Source organism: Archocentrus centrarchus, chromosome 14 (genome assembly GCF_007364275.1).
Source record: "Archocentrus centrarchus isolate MPI-CPG fArcCen1 chromosome 14, fArcCen1, whole genome shotgun sequence".
Lineage (NCBI taxonomy): Eukaryota > Metazoa > Chordata > Actinopteri > Cichliformes > Cichlidae > Archocentrus > Archocentrus centrarchus.
In genome coordinates this window covers 7707603-7732223 of record NC_044359.1, presented here as the reverse complement: position 1 = coordinate 7732223, position 24621 = coordinate 7707603, and positions in this window count along the sequence as shown.

The following is a 24621-nucleotide window of genomic DNA, read 5'->3' as shown; positions in this document are numbered from 1 at the left end:
GGGGTTAACGCTATACAAAAAGAAGAGTGGCTGCTGAATATATATGGATGTAGGGCAGTGTGTGAGTGCGCTGGTGCAGAAGCAGCAGAGTCTGTCAGGCAGTCTTCCTCATTAGCACTGACTGAAACAGACATACTAGCGCTACAAGGTGCAGCAGACAGCCTCGGTCTGTCCACCCTCTGTTTTGAACGAGGCAGCGCTTTGTCCCCAATACTGCCGTTCTGATAGAACCTTTTGCTCCCTAAAGTTTTGACTTCTGACTGTTGTCAAATGTTGTTTGTGAAATCTGTGAAGAAACTGTTCCAACCCTGTGGGAAAGTTTTAACAGAAGCGAACAATATCATCTGTATTCGACACTTTAACAGAGACAGAGAAAACTTTGCAGTTTGGGCTGATGTGGGAGGAAGCACAGCATGCTTTTAGTCTTCCTCTGTCAGCAGTTTCTGCTTGAAACTGAGCTCATTGCGTGGGTTCAATGAGTTATCTGTACACACACAGGAATATGGAATCTCAATGACACAAATATCACAGCTTTCTACTGAAAGAATTTCACTGTGGAGAGGGGAAAAAAAAAAACTTTTGAAACTTTCTATAGTTTTTTTACACTTCTGTATAACTGTACACTTCCAATTTTGACATATTTTGAAAACAGCAAACAAAATTAAAAACATCATATAAATAGCTGTAGTGGTAGCAGACTCATTAAATTTATTCATTACTGCAAAAATTCCATCTCCTTAAATCACTTTCTGTAATTATGGTCTCATTTCTCTGAAACAAGTGAAGTGTTAGTGCAGCATGGCTTTTCAAACAAATCAGTTAGTTTCACAAAGTTGAAAGAATATTTTTGATTATATTATATATTTGTAACCTTTTTTTTGTTTTGATTTTCTTTAACAAATCAACTTTTATACCAGTGTATTTCTTCTTCTTTTAAATATCTTGGTTCAAAGACTTTTTTCCTGTACACAGTGTTTTCCCCCATGGCTCCAGACTTGGCCTTTTTCTTTACCAGCATTTATCTTTATATCGACTGCACAGCTATTTAAGTTATTTAGGGTGCTGCACCAGAAACCTCCTTATTATTTAATTGGTTGCCAGCCGATTGCAGTGGTCACAAGGAAAATGTTAACTGGCTTACAAACACTTGCTAATTAATCACATAGCAGTAGGGAAACTGGAAAAAGCGTAATGCAAACTGGAAATGGAGAACGTTTCATTTCAAAGTAAAAGTTCTACTTCACCCAAAGCAAGAACACTTTAAAAGGTTTAACTTTTACTTTGAAGGTGAACATATACTGTTCTCGTTTGCATCACTCTCTTGACAGTTTCACAACCACTTAGCGAGTAGTTGAGGCATGTTTGCGTGTCTTCAGTGCAAACTATAGGCAACCATATATTATATATAACTAATTTCAATATTTCAATATGCTCTCTCAAGTCCTATGTCAGATGTTTACTGGATTTTTTCCTTATTTTTTAAAAACATAACTTTCAGACACGGTCCATCTGCTGTTTTTTTCGTAGGCTTGACAGTTCTTCTTTTGTCCTCCATTTGTCCAGTTTCCTCAGTTTTCTTTAAGGCCACACTGCACAACATGCTGAGATATGTCTAGTTTTCAGGCAATAGCTCTTTGAACTCCCCTTGTTAGTGTAAAAATAAGATTTCATATCTGTCAAACTCTGTTATCTTTGGAATTTTTCGTGGATTCAACTAAAGTAATGGGGAAAAAAATTATATGTTTTTTGCAACAGGCTGCTAGTAACAAAGTGCCAAAAGATACAATTAAAAGAAAGCCTGGAACTATTGCTCAAGACCACTTTAAAAAATTACAAGTCTGAGAAATGACGGAAGGCTCAAGACTTTTGCACAGCTTTGTACAGTATGCTGTACTATTTTGTACAGCCTATATATCAGACAATCGATTATTTTATATTTTATATTAAATACTATTGTGTACTATTACAGTATGGGTATTGGGATGCACCCTATATGCGAACACTATGTAACACTCTTGATTTAGTTAATTCACTGTGCTTAAAATTATTATTGATAGCTGATTACAGATAGAAATTATTCTGGTAAGATATGTTCGTTTAAAGGCTCAAATACCTCTCCATGTCCATTTACTTGGATTTCATCACCTAGCTTTCACTGTCTCTCACTTTCTAAATGCTATCTCACCACAGCCCCAAAATGATGCTATCACCAGTGAACTCCCCAGACAGCAATACCATTTTCTAAGAAAGCAGGGAGGACCGAAAGCAATTTTAGCCATGGCTCTTCAGTATTTGTCCAAAGAAAGTGAATGAAAAGTTTGGAACACACAAAATTAAAAACTATCTTTCACATGAAGCACACACTTGTCTCGCTGTAAAGACATTTGTCAGCTGCTCATGGAACAGCGATCTGGTAATTTGGTGCTCAATCAAAATTTGAGGCAGGACTGTCAGGAGCTCCTGAGACCGTGCAGTGGTGGCAGTCGTCTCCCTTCGTGCGTGTATGCTGCATTAGTAATGCAAAGCAATATTTATGCAGAGAAAAATGTGAGTTGACTGAATGACTGCAGAAAGATGTCCTTTTTACAAATGGAGCAAAAACATACACTGATTCAGAAGTGAAACACATTGGAGTCTAGTTATGAAATCTGTTTGTACTATTCTGCATATTTACTGTTTATACAAGTGCATCTGGTGTGCTTTGCAAAATTGTATGCAACACCTTACATTTCTACAATTAGCATGTAGGTATGTTTGGCTAATTGTGTTTTGCTCATTCTGTATAATCAAGTTTCTTGTTACTGAATGTAAATGACTGTTTTTGTTAACAGTACATCTTCACCATGTCTTCATTACTTGTGTTTAACTAATGAGCGTGCTCATTATGTTTATTTAATGTCCTTCAGCAGCTTTCAGAGAAGAAGAGCTTACAAGTGTACTCAGTCTAAATCAGATCTGGCTGTCACCTACCACTGTGGGCTTTCCGCTATGCCATCACGGCTCACTCTGAAAACGCAGTGAAAGATATTCCAAAGATATTCCATATTGCTGAAATTATCAGTACAAGAGTTTTCACTTAAATGGGCCAACAAATTCCAAATTACCAGGTAGGTGAGATGAGAGAGGCACAAACACACCTGACTAGTGATCAGTAGACTTGAATTTGGATGGGTGTTCTTTTAGGTTTCTTGGTTTCACTCACAGTTTGATTAGATTTAAGCACAGAAACCCATGTTTAGAGTCAGGAATACAAGTTAAAATATTCCATGTTACTTTTTGTTTCTTCTTAAAATCAGTCCTGTCCAGCAGCCTTAGGAAGCAGAATCATGGTCTGCTATGTTGTGCCAAACAGATTTTGTTTTGCTAAGAGGAAGTCAATGGACTTTTTCCAAAAGAGGAAAAAAAGAAAAAATGGAGGGAGAGAATGGGAAAAGAGATAAAAGCAGAGGACAGAGCACCAGTTAAACACTGGATCAGAATCAGAATCAATTTATTGTCATTACATGTCAGACATATAACAAAATGAGTCCATGTTACTTCATGAAACATGCAGCACAAATTCCACACCATCTTAAAGTAACAGCATCAGTGCACACTTTACTGAAATTATTCACATAGTTGCCAGAAGTTGCTTACTTCAGAATGCTTTTAACAATTGTTTTCAGGGGCAGAAAATGCTGGCCTAAAGCACAGCACACAGGCTCTGATCATAGTAGCACCAGATCCATAGAGGCTGAAGTTGCAAGCTGTGCAAAGGCGCCCTGGAGACTGACCAGCACATAGTCTCAAGATGTAAGATGCAAGCTGGGGCAGCATACATCTGTGCCGCATATGGATTAGAAATCCCCAAGTCCCAGTAGGAGACACCGCCAAAGGTGGTTGAGAATGACAGGGCTAAGGTCCTGTGGGACTTCAAGTTTCTGACAGAAAAGCAGCTGCTGACCAACCAACCAGACACAGCGGTGGTTGACAAGGAGCAGAAGACTGCAGTTTTTATAGATGTTGCAATCCCAGCAGACAGCAAAATAGACAAGTACCAGGCACCAAAGGAACAGCTGGAGCAGATGTTGAAGGTAAAGTCCAAAGTGGTCATAGTGCTAATAGCAGTGTTAGGAGCTGTAACCCCAAACTGGAAGAGTGGCTCTGGCAGATTCCAAGAACAGTGGAGTCTTTGTGTTGCGACCTTGAAATATCCCTTTTAATCTTATTTGTATTTTCAATTATTTAGTTGGCAGTAACAGATTTAAACAATAGGTAAATATTTTACGTTTCTATTTTATTTTGATGTTATGCCAAATATTACTGTGATTAATGTTGCTACTATGGGGTCAGAGTTCAGGATGTGATGTCATCAACTATCGCGAGGTTGGTGAGCGGTGCAACCTCTGGTGAATGTTTTTTTTGTTACTTTCTCTCGTTCATCTGTGCTCATGTTTGTGCCTGCTTTGTGGAGTCATTCAGAGAATCGGGAATAAAAAAAGTTGCTGAACTGAAGATGGAATCCTGTCTTTTTAAGAGGGCAACATAAACTTGGTGTTTCCGCCCGGTTGAAGTGTTTTCTTCACCGCGAAGCAAGACGAGAGAGAGCGACAGATGCGGACTCGGTGCGAGCTAGCACTAGCTGCTAACCAAGGCTACAGACTCCAAGAGCCCCGAGGAAGAAGGTAAAACGTTTTGATCATGGCCGAAGTGCAACAGATGTCATCTGACTGGGAAAGCCTGGTGGCTGAGATAGAAGAAAAGTTGTTGAGTCTGAAAGCACAGGACCTGAAGGATGTGTGTACAGCCCTCAGCCTAACTGTAGATGAACGTGACAGCGACGTAGCACGTAAGTTGAGAAGGTGTATTCTTCAGTATATAGAGGGAGAAGATATTACCTCAAGAGAAGATGAAGGAATGTCTGTTTTGCTGAAACTCAATGACCAAATCGACGAATTAAAAGAGAAATGTGAGTACAGTGAAGTACCCTTGCCTCAAAATGTCATCCAGAAGCGCCACCCTGTGGCCGAAAATGAAATTGCACCCAGTGATGTAGAGGGACAAAGGGAGAGTGACTTGACCATGAATGCAACAGCTGCTATAGCTAGCCAAAATGTCTCTTTTGTCCACCCGCTGTATAGAAGAGAGTTAAAAATAACTGGACAGATTGGGGAACCAAATCAAAGGGACAAATTAACATACTCAAGTCTGGAAAGACAGATTCAAAAGGCACTGAAAAAAGGATATGATGAGGGAGAAGTTGTCGAAGCTGTTATTCAAGCAATAGCTCCTGGAACAAAGCTAAAAAGTTATTTAGAGAGTAGGATAGACCTGACGCTGCAAGCCCTCAGACAAATCCTGCGGACCCACTACATTGAAAAAGATTCCACTGAGCTGTATCATTCCCTCACACGTGCAGTTCAGGAACCTAAAGAGACGCCCATACAGTTTCTGATGCGAGCCATGGACATGAGACAACAAACTGTCCTTGCCTCAGAAAGAGTCAAGTCTGGTCTGAAGTACAGTGCAGAACTAATTCAAAACCAGTTCCTTCAAACAGTGATGACTGGTCTTCGTGATGACACCATTCGAACAGACATGAAACCACACTTACAAACCGCCAAAGTGACTGATGAAGCTCTTCTGGATAAAATGACTGCTGCATACAGTCTGGAAATGGAAAGGAGAAACAAGCTGTTAACCACACCGAAAACCAAAATGATCAGTGTGGCAGCAATTAATGAGGAAAATGAAGGAGCTGAATGCGAATATGTGTCTAAACCCAACAAGAACAAAGGTGGGGAAGCAAATAAACGTGATACACTCATGGACAAAGTGGATCAAGGTAACAGAGCCATATGTGAAGCTATTCAGAACCTCACAACACACATTGCAACCCTTCAGCAGAGCCCGCAGTCTCAACAAAGAGCGAATGGAGAGCCAAACGGAAAATACAGAACCCAACCTAAGACTGGGAACAGCCGAAAATGTCAAAAATGTCAACAGTCCAATCCTGATGGAAGGTGTGCTCATTGCTACAAGTGCGGCAGTACTGAGCACTGGGCAGCAGGTTGCCGAATGAAAAACGTAAGAGCCAGCACAAGCAAAATTGAAATCCTGCACTGTCCCACTGAAAGCGCAGAGAAAGCAGATCTTCTCAGTCTAGGAGCACCTCTCACTGGTAAACAATTGCAAACTGCAAAACTGGTGGGGAGGAGGTGTCTAGTTCGAGCCTCCCTAGGAGGAGTGGACACTACAATACTGTGGGACACGGGCTCACAGGTATCAGTAGTGGGAATGGGCTGGAAAAGAAAACATTTGCCAGATGTGGAAGTCAGACCGGTGACTGAGCTGCTTGAAGATGGATCGTTAGAGCTTTCAGCGGCAAATGGAACTGACATCCCATATCAGGGATGGATGGGGATTGAAGTGACTTTAGCTAAAGATGCTGTAGCTGGAATGAGCGACAAACCTGTCCTGGTCCCCATCCTGGTGGCAAACCACGATATGGAACGCCCAATAATCGGCTTTAATGTGATTGAGGAATTAGCCCTGACCAATGACACACATGAAGACTGCATGCGATCCGGTCATGTGGTTAAGAGACTTTGCTCAGCACTGGAGGTAGGTCACAGAACTGCAAAGGCTGTTTTATCTGTTTTGAAAAAGCCAAAGCTTGAAAATCAGCCCCATGTAGCCAGAGTGGGTAGACAACCAGTGACCATCCCCCGTAACAAAGTGATGGGGGTGCAGTGCGGCCGACTAAACAAGAGTATGGTGGGTGCATCACACGTAGTGCTAGAGCCAAACCTTGAAGCACCCTGGCCATCTGGTCTTGCCATTAGAGCACAGCTGATTAAGCTCCCTCCAGGAGATCATGAAAACATTGAAGTGACTGTTGAGAATGTGACTGATAATGACATTGTGCTACACAGTCGCACCACACTTGGCCTGTTGTACAGTGTGGATGCCATCTACCCATTGCAGACAAAACTGGCTGATGAACAGACTCCGCAGACACCACACAGCTGTGCTGCTCCACCCACACAGCAGTCAAGTGGAGAGCTACGAGGTGAGCCATGGGACCCACCCGTGGACCTGAGCCATCTATCTGAGGACCAACAACAGCAGGTACAGCAGATGCTCAGGGAAGAGTGTGATGTTTTTGCTAAGGATGACTGGGATACAGGGTGCATTAAAGATTTGGAGATGGAGATACAGCTAAAAGACAATGTGCCTGTTCAAAGAACATATAATGCGATCCCCAGACATCTCTATCAGGAAGTTAAAGCGCACATACAGGACCTACTCCACCGAGGCTGGATCCAGAAATCCTGTTCTTCATACTCTTCACCTGTGGTATGTGTCAGGAAGAAGGATGGGAGTCTGCGGCTATGTATAGACTACAGGCTACTGAATGGGAAAACACTGCCTGACCGTCATCCCATCCCGAGGATACAAGAGATTCTGGAAAACCTGGGAGGCAACTCCTGGTTCACGGTGCTGGACCAGGGAAAAGCATACCATCAGGGCTTCATGAGTGAGAAAAGCAGACCCTGCACTGCATTCATAACGCCATGGGGACTCTACGAGTGGGTGAGGATCCCATTCGGGCTTACGAATGCCCCTGCCTGTTTCCAACGCTATATGGAAGGATGCTTGGGAGACCTCAGAGATGAAGTGTGTGTCCCGTATTTGGATGATGTATTGGTCTTTAGTCCTGACTTCGATCAACACATCCAAAATGTAAGACAGGTGCTCAGGAGGCAGCGAGAGAGTGGCATAAAGCTGAGACCAAAAAAATGTGACTTTTTCAAAAGTGAGGTCTGTTATGTGGGTCGTGTGATTTCTGCAGAGGGATACAGGATGAATCCTAAGGAAACAGAAGCAGTTCAAGCACTGAAGCATGAGACACCAACCACTGTGCGAGAGGTGAGAAAACTAATGGGTTTCCTTAGCTATTATAGATCCTACATCCCAGATTTCTCCAGGACAGCCAAGCCCCTTTATGAACTGTTAGCCAAGCCAAAATCTGAGGTGAAGCAAAACCAAAAGAAAAAGGGGTGTAGCCGCAAATCAGCCCAGTTACCACCTTCCCATCCAGTTCAGTGGACCTCCTCCCACAAAGAGATACTGAACCAAATTGTGGATCAGCTGACCAACCCACCTGTTATGGTATACCCAGATTTGGAGAAGCCCTTTGTGCTTCACATAGATGCTTCTGAAGATGGCTTAGGTGCGGTTTTGTACCAACGGCAAGAGGGGGTACTCAGAGTGATAGCATATGGATCAAGAACCTTAACAGCAGCAGAAAGAAATTACAAGCTACATTCTGGTAAACTGGAATTCCTCGCGCTGAAATGGGCTATCACAGAACGGTTCCGTGACTACCTCTTCCACGCACCTCACTTTACAGTCTACAGTGACAATAACCCTCTGACCTATGTCACCAAGTCAGCAAAACTCAATGCAGCAGGACATCGCTGGGTTGCAGAGTTGGCAGACTATAGGTTCACATTGAAATACAGGCCTGGAACAGCAAATAGAGATGCAGACTTCTTGTCACGCAGACCAAAGCCCATCGAGGAGCTCATCCAAGAATGTACGGAGGAATGCCCACAGGAAGCTGCTGAATGCATCACGAAAGCTCTGCACCTGGACAAAATAGGTGAGGTGAATTGGATATCAGCTGTTACCTGTAATGAAGATGTGCTGTCAGAAGGGTGCAGCATCACTGAGCCACTTCAGCCTCTTGCAACAGAGGACATGAGGACAGCTCAAAACACAGACCTCATCATAAACAGAGTGGTGGCCTTAAAAAGGACACACGCCCACATGAAACATAAAGACAAACTGGCAGATAATGAAGGTGTCAGACAGCTTCTCAGAGAGTGGCCCCGCCTACACATGGATGGTGATGGTATCCTCAGAAGGGAGACGGCGACACGAAAACAGCTAGTTGTTCCTGATTGTCTGAAGCCAGTTGTGTACAAACTCCTGCATGAGGAGATGGGACACTTAGGGGCAGATAAAATGGTAGCACTGGCAAGAGAACGCTTCTTCTGGCCTAAGATGAGACAGGAGATGGAGCACTATGTCACAAATGTGTGTTGCTGCATAAAGAGAAAGAAGCCTCACAGAATAACCAGAACAGCTATACAGAGTATAGAGACCTCCGCACCGTTTGAGATGATCTGCATTGACTACTTACATCTGGACAGGTGTAAGGGAGGTGAAGAATACATACTGGTCGTTGTTGATCATTTTACAAAATATGCACAGGCATATGCAACGAGAGACAAGTCTGGGAAGACTGCAGCCAAAAAGCTTTTTGATGACTTTATCATGCGTTTTGGTTTCCCATCCAAGATACACCACGACCAGGGAAAAGAGTTTGAAAACACTCTCTTTCACAAACTCCAAAGCTATTGTGGTATCCGCCACTCCCGCACTTCTCCATATCACCCCCAGGCTAATCCTGCAGAGCGCTTCAATAGGACGCTGCTAGGAATGCTGCGCACACTGGAAGAGTCTCAGAAGGCAAGGTGGAAGGAGCACCTGAACAAAGTGGTTCATGCTTATAACTCAACTGTGCATGAGGCAACAGGGTTTTCTCCATTCTTTCTTCTCTTTGGTCGTGAACCAACACTACCAGTGGACCTGATGTTCCCCAGGAAGGGAAGGGAAAGAAACCAGTCACAGACTGGCTATGCAGAGAAGTGGAGAGAAGCCATGCAGGAGGCCTATGCGATTGCGATGCAGAATATGAAAAAAAATGCACGAAAAGGACAGAAAACCTACAATCAGAACGCATGGAGTTCTACCCTGGGGTCAGGTGACCATGTCCTGGTGAGAAACCTGACGCCTAGAGGTGGCACTGGAAAACTACGCAGCTACTGGGAAGATCTGATTTATGTTGTCAAGGGAAGGAAAGGACCTGATAGCCCTGTGTATGTAGTTGAGCCATTGCAAGGAACAGGGAGACAACGGGTGTTACACCGAAATCTACTCCTGCCGTGTCCTTACCTGGTTGAGGTGCAAGAGGAGCCCAGCCTGAAAGAGAAAAGCAACGGAGACAAAACAAAGCAGAGAACAAGGAGACGGCATAAAGCCAAGCACACTTACCCCACTGATGCAAGCAGTTCCAGTGATGAGGAAAATCACATGTGGGCAGCAGTGAGGCGGGCAAATCCACCCCTCAATATAGAAGCAAAAGAGTTTTGCCCCCGGAGTGAAATGCTCAGAGGTGAACCTGAGGAGGTGTTCATACCTGAGGAGCACTCTGAAGAGGAACATGAGGAGGAACAACATGAAGTGCCATCTATGGAACTTGAGGATGAACAGAGTGATGCTGAAACAGGGAGAGAAAGGCCTAAAAGAGTCCGACAGCCCAGGCGTGTCTACACCTATGACCAGCTGGGGCAGCCGACCTTTCAGCCGCTGGAAACCTGCCCTGTTAGTATGAGGGAGTCCTCCAGAACCAGCCATGGCCTGCTAACCAGTCCATAATCCATGTATCCTTTTCACATTGAATAGAGGCTCACACACACATATACAAGACAACTACAAGTTAGTTTATTTGTGATTTGTTATACAGTTATAGTTCACGGGGATGTGGTAATTCAAATGCATCACAGAATATAAAAACAGGTTTTCTGAACATTTATTTCAATAATAAGTACAGAAAATGGGGAACTAAGCTAACATGTTGGAGTTAAGGCAGTAGTGTGGTACATACTGTAAAGTGAGAACTAGTAATGTGTACACTTACTGATAGGCATGCAGAACACATGGCTATGAAATGTGTGAATACACAGTTCTGGGTGTAAATGGTAATTTCCTTGTCCCATTTGTGAAGATTTGGGGGGCCCACCAATGCTTCTATGGACTATGCACCTTACAATACTTATGGACTGTAGACATTTGATCCTGTATTGTGGCCATGAGAGACCATTAGAAAGAAAAAAAAATGAAGAATGGACTGTTAAGATAGCACAGCCTCATCATCCTGTAAAGAGAAAAAATGTGATGTGTATGATACTCACCTGTTTATGTACCTTTGCATCAAATGTTCAGTTAAGAAATTAAGAAAATGTTCTGCAACATTTTTTTTAGTGGGGGAGGGTGTTGCGACCTTGAAATATCCCTTTTAATCTTATTTGTATTTTCAATTATTTAGTTGGCAGTAACAGATTTAAACAATAGGTAAATATTTTACGTTTCTATTTTATTTTGATGTTATGCCAAATATTACTGTGATTAATGTTGCTACTATGGGGTCAGAGTTCAGGATGTGATGTCATCAACTATCGCGAGGTTGGTGAGCGGTGCAACCTCTGGTGAATGTTTTTTTTGTTACTTTCTCTCGTTCATCTGTGCTCGTGTTTGTGCCTGCTTTGTGGAGTCATTCAGAGAATCAGGAATAAAAAAAGTTGCTGAACTGAAGATGGAATCCTGTCTTTTTAAGAGGGCAACATTTGGAATAGTTAAGGATTTTTAGGGATATCTTTGCTTTTATGGTTGCTGTCATCTTGGGTCTGCTGTCTTTCTATCAAAATATATGTTTCAATATATATCCTAAAACACAATTAAAATGGAGTAAAGATTTAGTATTTTTTTTTTTATATCAAAATGTGCAAGGTAGTAATGAAGTTTGTACCTGAGCTAAACATATGTCTGCCATTTTGGATTTTGAATGTCATACTTCAACATAGTCACCAAATTTGCATAAATTCTTATCAATTACTTTAGTTAATTACTTTAATCAATAAAGGTTGCATAAAATTACATGTTGTTAATGTAATAAAAAAAACTTCAATTAAACAAGAAAACCTGGAAGCTACATTGATTCTGTAAAACATCCCTATCAAAAAGTCATTACCATTGAAACATTAAAAGCGGTGAACTTGACTCATTATGATAGAACTGTTCCCAGATAATTTTTAGGAAAAGTCACTAAATTTGGTGGTTCTAGCTTAAGCTGTTCAAGAGTTGTACGATGGTCTGTATAGGGTAAAGATACTATACAGAACCGTTAAACTCCCACCTCTGCTAGAGGACCCAAGTTTGAAGGTATTCTTAGGCAATATCTTGATATAATGATATTCTTAGTTTAAAAAATTCATAAAATCCACAAAATTAACAGATTTTGTGCACATAAAAAGCAAAAGAAAAATAACATCATTAGTGAGCTGCACTGAAAACTTAGCGAGTCAAATGAAACAAACCAAACATTGCTTGTTTCTACAGTCGATGTACATGGATTTTTCTCTAGTGGCCAGATCAACAGCCATTTGCGTAGCTGTCATTTTGTATCTCAGGGACTGCAGGTTTGCTGCAGGGTCTTGCAGGAGCTTGTTGGTGGGCACGTGGGCTGCAGCCGTCCTCTGGCTGTCTTTTCAAATGAGATGAATGTGAAATGATTCCTTAAGCGATGCTGTCTGTTGCAGCTCGCTCATATCTTATCCATGAAAACAGATGCTCGTTAGCTACAGGGGGATTTCATTCTGACAAAAACAATATGAGGATGTGATTTGCGAGCTGGAAGAATCATGCAGGCTTTAAAACCAAATTGAAATACATATTGCATAGAACTGTATACAGGACATATTCCAAACACTGTTTGGTAAAGGTTCACTATCCCAAGTGCTTTATGGTATGTCATTATTCTGCATAGATTTTTGACATGGCACATACCAGTGCATGAGAGATTTAACCTTCTTACTAGAAGAAGAGGCTTCTTCAAATTTTCTACACTGCCACCTGATGTGTAACATGAACGATTTTTGGCAGAGTAAAAAAAGGATTTTCAGAGTGCAGAGAACATTTTTGTGATGCATTTTCTTTCTTTAGCATTGTGTAATATGGAGCTTTTCTCATTTTAAGGCAAAGTGTTTCTCAACAGACAAGAGAACCGTCTGGGAATGCATGACGCATAATCTCTTTAGGAGCATGCACAGGTAAAATTGGAATCTTTTCTCTTGGCACGTTCTCTCTGAAAATTTCTATAAAATGGACGTAAAAAATATTCATATTTATTTACTTTTTAAATTTTAGGACAGAGGAGAGAAGGAAGGACAGGAGCATTCATGGTGTTCTGAAAACAACAGAAAGAAATTAGTTGTGGTTTGGCCCCTAATATGACTTTGATTAGCATTAAATACTTTATATTAACCATCATTAATACTTAAAGTGATAGTTATTTTAATTTTAGTACTATAACTCATCTGCAAACAATGAAATAATAATAATGGGTTCATAGTTCCTTTTTAAACCATTTACAAAAATTATCTGCATGGCTATTACAAAGATGGAACTAATGTTTATAATAATGTTTTAAAGAAGGCATAAGTAGGAAGCTGCATCAGCACAGGCAAAAAACAAAAACACTGTGAACCTGGAAACTGCATTTCTTGTTACGTTTCACTCAGCATTTCATTTTTGCTTGTTGCACTACTTATTAAAGTAATTAAATTTCACAATCAGCAAAGGTTATTATAAAGAGTGACTGCATCATCACACTTTTTCTTAAAGGCTGCATTCTATTCAGAAGACATAAAAATAATGCACATATTGCCTATTGCTATGATTTAAATGTCACTATCTTGTGTCTGCCTTCTTCTTCTTTTGGCTGCTCTTTTAGGGGTCGCCACAGCGGATCGTCTGCCTCCATCTCACCCTGTCCCTGGCATGACAAACCAACCCTCTGCATGTCCTACTTCACTACATCCACAAATCTTCTCTGTGGTTTTCTTCTTTTCCTCCTGTCTGGCATCTCCATCTTCATCATCCTTTGTCCAATTTATCCACTGTCCCTCTTCTGTACATGTCAAAAAGAAAAGAGCCAGACTATGTTTGGCATATTGGCTGCACTGAGAACTCAAAACGTGTTTTACCAACAACTCCTCACAAATGTAGACTTGGTCACAATTAAGTCACATTGCATTTGAAAGTAGTGGGAAACATTTAGCATCATTTTTCAAATTGAATGGTTAACAGTGACAATAAAAGATTTTAGCCCAAACCCAGGAACGTTCCTACACCTAATCAGCTAATTTTGATGCCTTAACCATAGAAAAAGAGTGCGCAAACAAAAAGCAATGTCTCTTTATTGACCTTTATGATTTATACCACCTCTCCTGCTCACTTATGTGGATTTTGCTGGTGTTTGCATCCCAATAGGTTTCCACATGTGTCAAGGCACCAAAGCTGGGAGTGTTCACTTTCTCAGAAAATCTCAGAAAAAGAGTAAATATCTACAGGCCTGAGCTTTGACTGGAATATCTGCATTTGAGTAAATGCATAAAATTATCACAATCCTGCTTTAAATCTTTTGATCTTCTCATTGAATTTAATAGTGTTCAAAAAAGTATTTGAAACCAATCATTGTTCTGTCTGTTGACAGCTTCAGTGCTTACAAATCCACAAGAATTGTTGTTTTTTAGGAACATCTCAGACAAACAGCTTTTACATCAGCAGTGAGGGACAGCAATTAAACACGCTGGACACTCTTCAAGGAAGTCAAACCATCAAATGGATTTGTATTGAACTATTGAACTATAACAGAAAAAATAAACTAAAGATTTTGCATTTTAGGCTAAGTTAGGATGTGATGCTGTATTTGTTTACCTAATGCAAGTTTAAAATACTAGTGGCAAACCTTTAAACTGCAATAGCCATTATATGCCACATCACACTGGTAAAAGGATTTTTTTTTTTCCTTGCGTTTTATTAGCTCACTTTGTTAAGTCTAAATTTTTTTTGCTTGCTTATTCTTTGTTGTTTAAAAGGTGCTTTGCAAATAAAGTGTATAAGAAATATAATTGTCCAGCTTATTGCCATCAACAGGTTATTACAGAAACAACACCCGATGCCCATCAATTCAAATTAGAGATACAGTGAGATTTGAGTGTTATCTTTCACAGCCAGAGTTGTGTCCTGAGAACTCTGTCCCTCACTGACGTCATACTTTGGCCATCCTAAACAGGAATAGCCAGCACTGTAACAGTATAACTAACAAGGTGCCAGGTAAGAATATAGCAATGCAGATCATGGTTTTGCTGAATTATGTCATATATAATGCTATTCCAGTGCTCTTCCTTGGTAGATAAGGACTACAAGAACTGTATAGCTGGCAGCTGCTGGCCAATGGATCTTGAACATGTCCAAAATGTCCAGAGCAAATGGAACAACCTCTCAGAAATCCCCAGACTGTGAAATTACCATCAGTGAATGTGCCTTAGTAATTTAATTCTGTCATCTTCTCTCAGTCAAGAAAAAGCACATCTGCTTTCAATAATATTACCGTCTCTCTTTACCTCCGGACTAGGAACTTGAATATTTTAGTACGGGGGTTCAATTTTTCATTATAGAAACAAGGAAAAACTGTCTGACTAACTGGGCAGTATACATATAAAGGAGATTTATATGATTTAGGCAGCAGCAGGAATCATTGTATTACTCACAGAAAATTTATAATAGTAAATAATGCTGTGCCACAGAAGCAAATGGTCCTATTTCTGTTTACCAAGAGTTAAGGATAAATGTGATCAATATTCAACTCCTTCAGTAAAAGGTAGTTTGACACTCGGACAGCTGTCAGCATCTTACAGTTCCTGACCAAAACACACAGTTTAACAAGAGTAATGAATTCATTTAATTCCCCAGAAAACATTCAAATGATTTTCCATTTTTTATTAATGTCCGGACTTCTGCTTTGAAATATCAATGCATTTTCTGAAAAAGTACAATTTTGCAGCCATATAACCTCTATTCTTTGAAATCACTCTTACAGCAAGACACATTTCCCCCAAAGGGCTTTGCTCCATATATCCTAGGGCTGAATCCTGAAAGTCAGTGCTCAGGATTGTCGCTTGTCATGGTCACAAGGTTGTTTGTGTCTTTTGAGTTTTGGATTCCTGCTTTGATTTCATTATCATTTGACACATGCTGAGCTTCTGTTCTTGTTGCATTGTTTTTTTAAGTTGATTTGTATTTGGATTTCAATGGTTTTCTAGAATCCTTGAGGTTTCTTATGAATTTTTTTATGTTCCTGTTTTGACTTTTTGTCTATTAGAGATGACTTTCAGTTTTGCGATCCTGTATTTTGGTTCATGTCTTGATTTTTTAGTAGTGTAGGTTTAGATCCCATAACATTTCTTCATCTGTTCTTCCCTCTGTCTGGCCGTTTTGTTAGTGCCTCTTTCCCTGTTTTTGTAATCATGTCTACTGCTAGTCATGTCTCTATGTTTAAAATCAGCCCTTTGGAAGCTTCCCGTTTTACTTCGAAGGTTAGTTGTCTTCCACAGCTTGTGTTTTATTCCTCTTCTCTTCTCTTCTCTTCTCTGGTTCCCTGATTTGTTCAAACCTGTATTTATTACATTCACCTGCATCTCATTCCCCTCCAGTTTGTCATTCCTTAATCAGCCATCAGTGTACAAATAGTTCTGTCACCCTCTTTGATCTTGTCACGTCGTTTGTTAATACTCACCGTTGAATTGCATGATGTTGTGTGTGTGTGTGTGTGTGTGTGTGTGTGTGTGTGTGTGTGTGTGTGTGTGTGTGTGTGTGTGTGTGTGTGTGTGTGTGTGTGTGTGTGTCTTCCATTCTTCCTCATCACACTCCACATTACATGTATCATCTGATGAAATGAAGCGATAATATTGCTACTGGCCAAAGAAAACGCTTGCTGATCAAAGGCCGGTGACAGAACTATACTGACTAATGTTAATAGGACATAGCTGCTGTCAGTGTTAAGCACTTTCAATTTAATATTATCTATATGGCGCCAAATCACAACAAGCAGTTGCCTCAAGTAAGTATCTACGGTAGTTACTTACTGTAACTGGATATGTCAAAGTTTCACAGTAACATCTATCCAGATGTTTGCTGCTGGTTTCTGAAATGTTAAAGACACTGCAACATATTTTACTCTTAAAGTACCCTTAAAACTTTTTTTAAATCATCACAGTGAAATAAGCTGCACTCAGTAATTCTGAGTACCAGTGATTATACTGCCTAAATATGCTAATTCCATTAGAGACAATTTAAAAGAAATACAAAAAATACAAATAAAAATAAAAAGCGACACTTTCATGCATAAATTGTGAGTAAATTATACTCACTACACTAGACCCACTACATGCCCATGCTGCTGTACTATTTGATCTGTGATTTTAGCCCATTTTTAGACAGTTACTAGGACACATAAAACTATATCATTCATAATGAAATTTTGCTGCATTTAAATTGCATTTCACTGTCATGAAATTAAAATGATACAATGCTTGTGCCTACACACACGTGCCATCCAGTAGGCACACCTGTTCTCCATTTTCAGTCAGTAGAGCTCCTGACCATCTCACAAGACCCCTGACTGCCTGTTGATCTACACATGCGGAAACCTATCGGAAAGCCTGATAAATAATTACCTGATCTAAAGCTCTGGGTTCTGGAATTCATCCCTGGAGAAAGAGGGGAGAAGCTTTGATTTCTGTTTGGTTACTAAACCAGTGAAACTTAACTGACCATTGTTCCCAGTTTGCCCAGTTCTGGTGAAAGAAAGGAGGAACCCTTATTTGTGTTTGGCAGCTTGCCTAACGAGACTTATTTTAGTATTGTTCCAGCCTGTGAAGGTGCTTAGAGACTTGCTTGAAAATACCTGATCAAAGTTCAACCTGAAATACTTACCTGAGAATTTTACTGTTATTCATCCTGAAAATTCTGTGTTAAGACTGTCACATTTTACAGTAAGATGTATATGCAATTTTTTTTTCTGTATGGGCATTTGGGATTATGTTTATTAGCATTTTTGTCTTGTAACTACTTTGTGGAATTCATACCCTCATGCTAGGAATAGACTGTTTTTGTGACACTTAAAATTTGAACACCTATTAAAAAAAAAAAAAAGAAAGAAAGAAAAAGAAAAATCCCCATGGAGTATTAGCCTACAGGCCATCAAACACAAAGGAGCAGTAGTTGAGATTTACTGAAGGGAATTAAGTGAAAATCTTCTCTAATCAGTAATAAATACCTTAGCCCATATAAAGCTGAACCAGATGGATAAATTAACATCTGTATTTATTTAATGACTGCACACACTATGTCAAGAGAGGGTCAAGAGTATGCAGTTTGCCACTTCATTTGACTGAGCGATCTACTAATTGGATTCTTGATCCCTGGAAGAAGCTTTGCTAATCAATGCGCGCAACTTGTCTTTGAAATAAAAATCTGCAAGCTGCAGTTTGCTCATATATTAAAGTCACAATAATAAATAAAAGAAGAAATAAGATGACACAAGTCCAGATTAAGTACAAGATTTATGACACCATAGTGGAAAATCCATTAGTAGTAATCATACTGGAATATGCTAAGCACTCTTTTTCCTGGTGTACAATGAAAATATCTGTGATATTATAAAATCTTTAAAAACTTGCTTGTTCTATCAAGGGAAAAGAAGAGGAAAGTGTGACTGCTACAGGCAACAGAAATATAGACGGTTCTTGGGAAGACAACTCACACTGAACCAGAGCATAAAAATGACTTCAATCTGGAAAGCAGTCTCTATCATCTGATCCCCTGCAAAGTGAGCTGCACAGGATATTCAACCATGTTAAGATTCAAGATTCAAGATTCAAGATTCAAGAAGTTTATTGTCATGTACACCGCAAAACACTGTGGTTATGCTGAGCAATGAAATTCTTACTTGCGACTGCTTTACAAACAATTGAAATAAGCAACTAAGTTAAAATAAAATTTAAGAACTAGTATATTAGGAAAGTAAAAGTAGAAAATAAAAATAAATAAATAATAAAGCAAGTGCAATATATACAGATATATACAGATGAAAGAAAGGCAGGTAATCACAGTTTGGTAATCAGTCAGTGGTTCAGTAGCCTGATGGCCTGTGGATAGAAACTGTTTTTTAGTCTGGTTGTTCTTGCTTTTACACTCCTGTAACGTCTGCCAGACGGCAGGAGTGTGAACAGTGTGTGCTGTGGGTGGGTACGGTCCTTGATGATGTTGTGTGCCCTCTTTATTACCCGGGTATTATAAGTGTCCTGTAGTGATGGGAAGGCAGCTCCACAGATGAATTGTGCTGTTTTGATGACACGCTGGAGAGCCTTCCTGTCCTGACTGGTGCAGTTTCCATACCACACCGTGATGGAGTTTGTCAGGATGCTCTCCACAGTGCATCTGTAAAAGTTGCTGAGGAGCTTAGGGGATAATCCGAATTTCCTCAGTTTCCTTAAGAAGAAGAGTCTCTGCTGAGCTTTCTTGACAGTCTGTGCTGTGTTGTAGGTCCAGGTGAGGTCTTCACTGATGTGGGTGCCAAGGAATTTGAAGGTCTTCACTCTCTCCACCTGAGTCCCGTTGATGAATAATGGAGCATGCTGGTCTCTTCTCTTCCTCGGGTCAATAATCATCTCCTTAGTCTTCTCTGTATTTAAGGAGAGATTATTTTCCTGGCACCAGGACACCAGCTGGGCCACCTCTTCCCTGTAAGCTGCTTCCTCTCCCCCAGTAATCAGCCCAATGACGGTGGTGTCGTCAGCAAACTTGACGATGGAGGTGTTGCTTTGGGAGGGGATGCAGTCGTAGGTGAAGAGGGTGTACAGGAGAGGACTGAGCACACAGCCTTGTGGGGTCCCAGTGCTCACTGTCTTTGTTTCTGATGTCCTGGTACCAACTCTGACTGCCTGAGGTCTGTCTGTAAGGAAGTCCAAGACCCAGCGGCAGAGGGAGGGTGGTATTCCGAGGGTGAACAGCTTTTCAACCAGCCTGCTTGGGATGACGGTGTTGAAAGCTGAACTGTAGTCTATAAACAGCATTCGAACATAAGTGTCCTTATTTTCAAGGTGTGAGAGGGCTGTATGGATGGCTGCATTAACAGCATCATCAGTTGAACGGTTCTGACGGTATGCAAATTGCAGGGGATCTAATGTGTCCGGAATGGATCCTTTAATATGGGACATGACCATCCTCTCAAAGTACTTCATTACAAGTGAAGTGAGTGCAATGGGACGATAGTCATTCAAAGAGGTTGTGTTGGTTTTCTTGGGGAGGGGCACTATAGTGGTGGACTTGAAGCATGTGGGCACAGATGATTGGGAGAGGGACAAATTAAAAATATCTGTAAAAACCTCGGCCAGCTCTGAAGAGCAGACCCTCAGAGCACGGCCAGGGATGTTGTCGGGGCCAGGTGCTTTTCGGGGGTTGGTCCTCCTCAGGGCCTTGCACACCTCAGTCGATGTTACAGTGGGTGAAGAGCTCTGTGTTGCCTCCGGTAGTAGAATCTCTCTACGTTGGATGGAGTTGAGGGTTAAGTAAGATTTCAAATTGTAGGGAGCAAAAACGCTAAGTTCAAAGGGAATCAAACTGCGTAGAGAACAAGTGAACAAATATTCACTGGCAAGCAAGATTATCCATCAGCCATAATAGCACCTTGCTAAAATCCCCAGAACAAAGCTGGCAAATTAGTCCACATGCTGTATGTTTGTAAGTATTGTCATCAGATGCATTCTTCTTTTGGTCTTCACAAAGGCTGCTATTACTCATCCAACAAAAAAGAAAAGTAAATAACTTTATTTGTTTAGCACTTTTAAAAAACAGAGTTACAAAGTGCTTCACAGTTTGAATGAAAGCCACGTAAGTATACATGTTCCGAACATACAGACACATAATCATATGTTCAGACATTCATTCCAACATACACACTTGTAAACAAGCAAGTAGCTAAAAAATATGGCCCATTAAAAAAGAAAAGTTTAGGGAAAGCTAACCTATAAAAAAAAAAGTGTTTTCAGCAGTCCTTTGAAACAAGTCACAGACTCAGCTAACCTGTTGAAGGTTCAAGAAGGCTGAGTCAAAGTTTTGGTGTCATAAACTCAAAAGCATGATCACCTCTGGTTTTAAAGTTTGAGTGTGGAACAGTTAGGAGGTCAGTGGACCAGAGTGGCCAGCTGCAGTGATAAGGTCTCAGTAGGTCTGACATACAAACAGGGGCCTGTCCATGGAGCGCTTTATATGTTAATAACAGGTTTTTAAAGTGGATTCTGAGTTTCACTGGAAGCCAATGAAGGGATGCAAGAATAGCGGTGATAGCTGAACGCTGGCTAGTTTTTGTTAGCAGCCTTGCCGCTGCATTGTGCACCAATTGGAGACGGGCTATGAAGGACTGAGATATGCACGTAAAAAGTGAGTTACCATATTCAAGGCAGGGGCTCCACATATGAGGGATGCAGATAAGGACAGATATTGGTTAATATGAAGTCTGAAGTATCTGTCAGTTAAGTACAGTGAAGACCATTTAAGAGCAGTACCAAGCAGTACCCAGTTTTGTAATCTGTTGATAACAGTGGCATGATCAACCATATCAAAGGCTGCAGATAAATCTAGGAGGACTAAAAGGGATTGTTTGCCATTTTCTGAGTGCATAAGAATATCATTAGTACTTTTTAATAAAGCTGTTTCAGTGCTGTGGTTTTGTAACCAGACTGTAATTTATCAAATATGTTGTTACTTTAAACTAGCTGAAGGAGCTGATGAGCAGCAACTTTCTCAAGGATTTTAGAAATAAAATGCAGTGTGGAAATTGTCCTGTAATTATCTAAAACAGTGGGATCTAAGGAGAATTTTTAAACAGAGGAAAGATGCTGGCTGTTTTAAAGTAATCTGGAATGCAGCTCGATGAAAGGGAGTGATCTATAATAGAGAGAAGCCAGGGTGAGATGGCAGGTAGAATCTAATTAATTTAGGAGGGATAATGTAGATTGGACAGTAAGAAGTGCGCACAGGTAAAACAATATCAAGGAGATGGAAATTAGTTTAAACTTGGAGAACAAAATTGGCTGAGGGACTTGGGTAGTTTGAAGGCGTACAACTTAAATTGTGACCTGATACTGTTGTTCTTGATAGTATTTTTAAATTTTTTTTGGTAGTCATTACAAGACATAGCATGGGGGAAAAAACTGTTTAGTCAGAAAGGACCATATTTTTACTTTCATGTGCTCTGATTTCCATGCATAGACACTTTAGTCTATATCTAGTTTAGGTTTAGCTTATTTTTTTAGGGACCCTGTAACAATCTCTAAGGACATGATTTCCTTTTTTTATACAGTGAGGAAGGAGCTTAATTTGATCAACCAGATGCTAAATCTGGAACACATGCATTTCCCTGAGGTACAGAAGACCTGTCCTATAAATATAATTTTAAACAATATTCCTCAACATGGTCCACGGAGATCTTCTAATATACATACTGTACATTGTGTGCCTGTAAGTAGAAAAACCTCTGGAGACCATTTGTGGGGCCTTTGAAAATTCTTTCACTATTTCACTTTGTATTGCTTATGGAATGTGCTGTACACGCTAAGTATACATGTAGACCGACAGTCAAACAGTCGGTGATGATGAGTAACACTAATGTGCATGCTGATGCAACACACTATTAAACCATTTTAAATGCAAATTTAAATTGTGTCTGTTCATACTCATTTTCATTTATTAGCATTTCAGTGGTCTGGAATTTAAAAGGTCTTGGTTTTGGTAAAATGTTTCTGAAACTAAGTAATAGTCAGCATTTTAAATGGAATATTATGCTTCTGCTTTACAGTGTTCATTTTTTACTGAAAGACACCTTATCGCCTCTGTTAACAGTGAACGTAGTTATCTGTTGATGAAAGGTAGGTGCTGGTCACTGTCCACAGCAGTCTCAGACAATGATGGTGGCATAGACTGGCTTCCATTTATGTTACTCTTCAGTTTTTGATGTTATTCAGATCTGTTGGTCTATAACGGATATATAGGATGAGCAAGTTGGGGGTAGGAATTAATAAACATTTGCTTCCTCCTACTCCTACAAAAAAAAAGTCACTGATTGCATGCAGACTTGTTTTTTATGTGTATTAACTTACATGTTCGAAATAAAGATCGATTGATTGGGTATTCCTTTGTTCAATTAAACTTGTATTTATTTACATTTACACCAATGCCTTGTGCTAGAGTGTATTTTCTTATCTTCAATTGTGTGGTGATTATTTTTCATACATGGGTGAAATAGTGGCAAATTCAGTTGACTTCAGTTCAGTTTTATTTATATAGCACCAAATCACAACAATCACCTTAAGGAGCTTTGTATTGTAAGGTAACAATGCTACAATAATACAGAGAAAACTCTTGGAGGATCTCATACGGGCCAGCACTTGGCGACAGTATGAAGGGAAAAACTCCCTTTTAACAGGAAGAACCCTCCGGCAGAACCAGACTCAGGGAGGGGCAGTCATCTGCCATGATGGGAGGGAGACAGGACAAAAGAAACACTGTGGAAGAGAGCCAGAGGTTAATAATAACTAATGACTTCATGCAGAGTGGAGTATAAACACAGTGAAAAGAGGTGCGTGAAGAAGAAACACTCAGTGCATCATGGGAAGCCCCCCTTTCCTGGATCAAGAATTATGGTGACTTAAATGTATTGCATTATCTGCATGATCCTACTCCATTAAATGTTAAGTCTGCATGCTGAGGGGCGCCTGGGTGGCTCAGTGGTGAAGTCGGCAACCACATGCATATGACGCGTTGCGCTGCGAGCGATGCAGGTTCCAGTACCAGCCTGTCACCAATTTGCCTGCGTGTCTTCCCCCATTTCCTGTCTCTCTCCACTACGAATAAAAGCCGCTGTGGCCAAAAAAAAAAAAAAAAAAAGTCTGTAAGTTGTGATATTACAATTAATGTGGAAGTGGGTGAAACACAAGAAACAATATTTTTGACTGCTCAGCCACCTCTCTCCACTCTACACCAACTAATAGAGAGAAGCAAAACATTTTGTGCCTTTGGGGATCAGAGCTTTACTTGTTTTAGTGTGCTTAAATCCACGGGGTTAATAAGCATCACAGGGTGCTGCCAGAGAAAGGAGGGGAATCGATAACCTGATAGAACACAGCCAAGACAAAACAAGGTGTCCTCCATCTATGATGCAGCTGGGCTGATTGAATCCGATGTGTTGTATTACAAGTCCTGGCATGCTGCTCTGTAGTTTACCTCCAATTAAGGCCACAGACCCGGTTACCCTCTCACCTATGCAAGATGAACACCATGTTCCAGTGAACACTGGTAGAATGATGTGACTTGCATCTAAAAGCAGGAGCTGGCCTTTGCACATTCCAGATGCCCGCGGTCATCTGCCTGTCAGTCTTATGTCTTAGTCATTAAGGCAGATCAAAGGTCTTTCAAAGTTTTCTTTTTTCCCAGCTTTTTTTTTTTCCTTCCTTGTGAAACTCTTCTGAAATACCTGACCTAACCTTGTATCAATTGTGTGATATCATTGTAGCATTTGCTTTACATTGTGGAAGGGTGCATTTTTTTTTACCTCAATTTTTAAAATTAAATTTCAATCTTGCTCAAGTATTTTCCGTCCATCTTCTTCCGTTTATCTGGGGCCGGATTGCAGGGACAGCAGCCCAAGCAAAGAAGCCCAGACCTCCCTCTCCCCAGCGACCTTCTCCAGCTCATCCAGGGGGAGCACAAGGCTTTCCCAGGCCAGCTGAGAGATATAGCCCCCGTTTACACAATGCCGTTTCCACTGGAAACTGTGTCATTTTGATGCGTTTCAGCCTTCCGTTTACACGATAGCGTTTCAGAAATGAT